The following is a 6,583-nucleotide window of genomic DNA, read 5'->3' as shown; positions in this document are numbered from 1 at the left end:
AAGTAGTGGTGGTGGTGGTGGTGATGGTGATGATGATCATGAGGAAGTCTAAGTGTACACCTGCAGGGCATTCGCATTCCTCCTCCTGCGACCTCATGCTCAGCACCAGAGCGTCATACTGAACTACTGTCACAGGCACTCACACCGTGAAACATGGCTGCGAATTATATGGCTTTGTATTTTGTATGAATTAAATCCATGTCGAAATAAAAACATTCAATCGCTCACTCAACTATGCAACGAGCAACCCATTGCGGTGGAGCTTCCGCACACTCCCACTCCCAGCGTAAATTCGACTTTCCCCGTCCGCTTCAGCTTGTGCATTCAATTTGCACGCACGTGGCGAGTAGGAAACATTTGCGACAGCGGCCTGTCGATGGAGAAAGAAGCGATACGGCTGCCAAGGTTGGCCCGCCATAATCGCGTGCGCTGTAGCACAAGAAGATCCGGCTACGGTACGCACAGCGAAGTGCAGTGAGGCGACGGCTCGCATTATCGAGTATCCTCGCACGTCAGCGAGTAGAGTTCCTGTACCACGAGTAGAGTCTGCTTCCTGCTGTCACTAGATTAGCTACGCATGACAACAGGTCTCACATACCGCACACGCGTAACTGCACGCCGCTAGCTGTTTTCACTTTCTTTTTATAATTCCTTATAGTTTACGTAAAGTTGCAGTAAAGCTAGAGAAATAAAACGCCACTGGCCCGCTTAGAGCCATAACCGCAGACGTTATTCATCACGTTAGAAAGGATGGAATTAAAAGCAAGCGGTACACAAAATTATAATGATACCAAGGGGAAATGACGAGATATAATCCGTAGCGCTGTGTTGGTGACAAGGTGTGTTGCTTTTGCGCACGTACACACCACGCCTTGCCATCTCCGCTAAGTCGCTTGCAAAAACTCGTCCAACAACGCGAAACAACAGCGTCTGGTAGGACTCACTTTTGGTTCCGGGTGAATGTAAGGAAGGACGAAACCAACCGTGTTTCTGCACGACGATCGATGATAAACATCGCCGTCTATTCTGCTGAGCAAGAGATGCGATAACTGTAAATATATTCGAAGAAATTACGAGTTTCCATGTGCGTTGCCGATAAGTTTGCGGCACAATTGATGGAACCAATCGTCCCAAAGCATGTCGTACAGTGAAGGGTTCTGGGCTAGTGTCGTTTTAAAACGACAGCAGCACCGCTCTCTCTCTCTCTCTCTCTCTCTCTCTCTCTCTCTCTCATTGCTTCTTCAGCTTTTGTACATGGCAGCTTCGTTCAATACGTTGCACTGAGCGCGATACAGTTCTGTCAGTATAATCGCACGAGATATACGACCCGTGTTTCCCGAGAGGCTAGTCTAAGATTAAATTAACGTTTTGTAGCGCCTGCTATTCGCATGTCGTTATTAAGATTGCCAGAAACAACTTATTTGCGCACTTTAGTGCCAATGACAGGGTGCGGGGTGCGTGCACAGCATATAGTACGATGCGCCCTTTGAACTGAGGTGAAAGAGCGCGAAAAAGACGAGGACACAAGGAAACAAATACCACAGACAAGCGCTGACTGCCAACTGGAAGTTTATTTGAAACAGCCTATGCTGCATGCCTATGCTGAAGAAAGTATAAATGTCCGGCGAATTTCAAAACCTCAGTTCTAAGTATGAATCAACTAGCCCTCATCAAGACCTTACTAACGCCCTTTGAAATGTGCTATGCTTAGAACAGGTATACTGAACGTCGGCGGTTAGCCGAAATTCTTGCATATCGTCGCTTTTTTCACAATGTGACACGTCGCGACAAGTGGTTCGTAAGGCAGCAACAATTCTTGCTTCTTTTTTCTTCAGTAAGCAAAGAAATTGACTGTTCGACCAAAAGTCACAGTAATAACGATAGAACACCCGCCCCGGTATAGCTCAGTGGATGGCGTCGCGCTACATGCTGAGCTAGAGGTCGCAGGCTCGATGCCGGCCGCGGCGGCCGCATTCCGATGGGGGCGAAACGCAAATAACGCTCATGTACTTAGGTTTCAGTGAACTTTAAAAAATTCCAGGGGGTCGAACTTATTTCGGAGTAGTCCCCCACTGTAAAAGGCGTGCCTTTAATATAGGAACGTGATTTTAGGGCGTACAATCGCAGAATGTATTATTTAAGTAAAACATAACAGAAGAAACACACGAGGCATACAAAGCCCATCTGGAAAACTAATTTCAGCTACACAAATCGCCGTGTTGCGCTTGCCACAAGCTAATGCAATTTTTAATAAAACCCTCCGGACGCAACGGGACTCAGTACGCTCAAGCGCAGAAAAATCGTGAAATGTGGAGGCGAATGGCACAGCGCAAAGTCAGCGCTCTGTGGAGTGCGCTGGCTTTGAACAAGAGCGCGTGCATCCAGTGCATGCATGCGCTCGGGTTGATGGACAAAGCACCGTTTCGCAGCACCTACGTACCGGCCCGTGTGCGAGTGGGTCATGTGCTTCGAGAACCGCATCCCGTACAACCCGGTGCCCGGCGGTGAAGACAGCGGAGAGACCATCTACATCGGCCGAGCCGTGAACAACGGCGAGGTGATACCGATCAAGGTGGTGCCCTCTCACAGCTGCTGCTACGTGACCTACGAAGGCGCCGAGCACAGCCACAGGGACTACCAGGTGCGCAGGAACCGTGGCTCTTGCTTCGACCGCAGCAGTGGGAAAAAATCCGTTGTAGCGAGCCATATACCTTTTTGCTCCCTTCCTTTGGAAAATGACATCCGTAATGTCCGCAAAACAATTTTGGACGTGTGTGTGTGTGTGTGTGTATGTGTGTGTGTGTGTGTGTGTGTGTGTGTGTGTGTGTGTGTGTGTGTGTGTGTGTGTGTGTGTGTGTGTGTGTGTGTGCGTGTGTGTGTGTGTGTGTGTGTGTGTGTGTGTGTGTGTGTGTGTGTGTGTGTGTGTGTGTGTGTTAATTTTGGCAAATACGTTTTCTTTTGCTTTTCTTGCTAATGCAAACAATCTTGCTAGAACGCTGCCTCAAGTTCCGCTTATATTAGTGGGGGAAAGGGACCGGTCTTATTGTCTTCTTCGACGTGGAGTGGTCACGAGGTCGACTCTGTAAAGGGGCAGCCCGGCCCCTCATTTTCTCTGAAGTAGTCCAAAAAAGCACGCCAATGCCGGAGTGAGCCCTTGGGGCCCGATGTGCGATGGCGGATTGATGCACTCCTGCAGGATGCCAGGTCGGCGCCCGCCCAGGTAGTGAAGTGTACTTTCTCGGATCGTGTCCAAGGCAGAGCAACTACGCGGAAGATGTTCGGCACCAAAACTTTTATCTGTGTCGCCTTTAGCAATGTGCGGGGCGTGCTGACAATGTATATTCCGAGCACACCTGCTGCGCAAAGCATCGCCTTGCGTGTCATCGCCGCATTCTAGCAGGTTACGAACTTGATGCTGTACTCGGTGGTGGCAATGGTGGCCTCTGTCACGTTTCTCTGTTTTCCTCCGCTGCCTTGGGGGTGGCGGTTTGTCGGGCGCTTTCAGCGCTTCTCGTGTAGAAATACGCCGTTTATAGTCTCACCGGCTAACCACAGCTTCGCTTATACCGTGAATGGAATCTGCGATTTTAAAGTGCATGGTCGGAGGAGTATCTATCCTCAGTGTAGTAAACGAGTGAAGGAAAAAAAAACAGGTGCGCAGCCGTTGTCATCACGCCGTCGTTGTCACGCTGCCTGTCAATCAGGTATCGTCATGCCGGTGTCCTCGTCCTGCTGTCGCGATTCCGCTGTCATGCCGTGATGGTCAGGCTGTCATGGCCAGGATTTCAAGCATCGTCACGCTGTCATGCCGCCTACTAAAACATGTGCGCGATAATTTGTGCGGCCATCACCAAAGATCGTTATGGCCTCAGCACTGTAATTCGGTGTGTTGTCAATGTGTCCACTTGATTTTTCGCTGTCCACCTAAGCTATTCGTATACTCTGACAATCATCTTCAATGGTTTCTGCCACAATATTTTCTTTCTTCAGAAAAGTGTTTTGTACTTCACTTTAATCAGTAGTTGTGCCATCCCGCCGCCATGAAGTGTGAATGCAAATCAATGTTGTACACTTCTTACGTTTCATTACTTGTCATCGTTATGTGTAACCCTGACGCTGCAAGGACGAAAAACACTCGCGCACCGAACGTGAACCGAAGTGTGGCCGAGTCATGATGGTGTCAGACGCACTGGAGATTGGGAAAAGGCGAGTACGCCCTCTAGTTTGTCCTCGTTGGTGATTCATTCCGAGAGGAATGCGCACCAGCATGTGCTTTTCTTTTTTTTTTACGTTTCCTTCGAAAGTCTCTGTTGATTACAGCTTGAAATTTACAACAAAAAATGAACCAGCGATGACCCTGTCCTAGGGAACGGCGTTCCCCAGCTCGATGCAGTCGAGCAAACCGTCTGAGCTTGATTCAGTCATCATTTCGTCCTGCCTTGAACCGATCGGCGCCCGAGAATTTGTCCATCGTGCTCCCCATCACAGTCCATCTTCAGCTTGGTCTTTTGATTGAGCATGTCTTTCGTGATAATGTCGCTTAGACGTGTATTCCACAACCACTGACATATTCGCCGACAGCAGGAGAGTTGGCGACTTCCGCGTATAAGTATGCATCTAATGAGGTGTTTAGCGAACGGGGTAAAAAAAAGGCGGGAGGAACGGGACTGTTTTCACATTTCAATTTGTTCCTTAATTCACTTGTTACAAGGATACAAGATGGACTGCCGTAAATTTAGGTCAGTCATTCCCCCTACAATAACACAGGAGCTCTTCCTTCGAGGACGTTCAGGAAGCTTTAAAAAAATCGAAATAACGAAATGTGTCTGACTTTACCTATGATATATTGGGAGGACTAAGAATCCCGTTGGAGGAATGGCATGCCAAAGAATTCTTTGACATTCCCCCTTCGGCAATCTGTTGAATTTCACCGCAACACACCGGCGTAACGAAACAGGCAGTACTTACAAATATTATATTTCGAAAGATCGACCTATTTTCAACACGTTCTCATTAGCAACGTCAAGAGTGTACCTCCTTTTAATAGCATACAGATTTATGACAGCACATAGCGCTGCCTTTAAGCAATGTATTGGTCAGGACGAAGGCACTGCTATAGCGCAGTACTAATTACCGATGATGCTATTTGAAACTTGCTGAAAAAAGCCGCTCTTTTGAAATATTTTTTTTCTAAGTGTTGATCATTGACTTACGCTGGTGTATTGCGGTGAAGCTCAACAGATTGCCGAAGGGGGCATGTCCGTAATTCCTGGACATGGACACATTACATATCGCCCTAAAATTTTGGCGACTCGATGTTATACGGAGGAATGTCGACATTTAACATAAACAAAAACATCAGTCCTTCAGATCCCCCTGCTTGTTTTTGTCTCTTGCAGGTTTCATACAATGTACATGCTCTACACAGAACATGTCTGTAGGAGCTGGAAATAAGAATGTTCCGTGTTTCTCTTCCTTTCTTTTCTTTCAGGGCCTTGTTAAGTATATACGTGCCACCATTGCTCTTGACATTGTCCTTTAAAAAGACTGATCTTTCCTGCAAGGAACGTGCCTTACACAATCGTAGAGATACGAAACTTTGTCTTAACCTTCACTATAGATAGGGTATCTGAAAGTAAATTACTGGCAGGCGTTGGAGCGTTTTAGGTCACTCTCTCGCTCGGCTTCCTCCGACGTCGAGAAAATGTACTCCGTACTCGATACGCTGGCTATCTTCTAAACGTCTGCGTTTTTTCGTCGCACCTTCTATCGCCACGAATAGTCAGCATTTCGCTTATCTAGCGGAGCACGTACTTACACGTCGTAATTGTGTTGTAAAAAAAGGCGTAGGTTAAATCAGTTCTGCAGAATCCCGCAAGGTGGAGCATGTGTCATGAAAGGTGGCGAAGTGTCATAATCCCGGAGCAGGACGAATTTTTTCAACTGTGTGGCTTTCTTTCTGAGAAACCCGTATGGGTTGACTTTGTAGCTTCGTGTCGCGCTATATTTTCTTTCCTTTCATCAAAAAAAGACGTAGATTTTCTTTCCTTTCATCAAAAAAGACGTATTCATCATCATCATCATCATCATCAGCCTGGTTACGCTCACTGCAGGGCAAAGGCCTCTCCCATACTTCTCCAACAACCCCGGTCATGTACTAATTGTGGCCATGTTGTCCCTGCAAACTTCTTAATCTCATCCGCCCACCTAACTTTCTGTCGTCCCCTGCTACGCTTCCCTTCCCTTGGAATCCAGTCCGTAACCTTTAATGGCCATCGGTTATCTTCCCTCCTCATTACATGTCCTGCCCATGCCCCCCCCCCCATTTCGTGTTCTTGATTTCAACTAAGGTGTCATTAACTCGCGTTTGTTCCCTCACCCAAAGACGTAGTAGAAAGTTCTAAATATGGAAGAAGAAATAGCCAAATATGGTGAATAGCTATGCGATTAGCATGACGACGAAAGTATGCAGCAGAGTTAGGGAGGGTTTGAACAACGTCCCATTCCTTCCTCAGTTGTGCTGTCTCATTCCTGCCGAGGACACAAGAGAGAGAGAGGAAATAACTTTTTGCGTGCAAGAGCC

This window comes from Dermacentor variabilis, chromosome 11 (assembly GCF_050947875.1).
Source record: "Dermacentor variabilis isolate Ectoservices chromosome 11, ASM5094787v1, whole genome shotgun sequence".
Classification (NCBI taxonomy): domain Eukaryota; kingdom Metazoa; phylum Arthropoda; class Arachnida; order Ixodida; family Ixodidae; genus Dermacentor; species Dermacentor variabilis.
The sequence above is the reverse complement of the archived record's forward strand: the minus strand, read 5'-3'. Positions refer to the sequence as shown.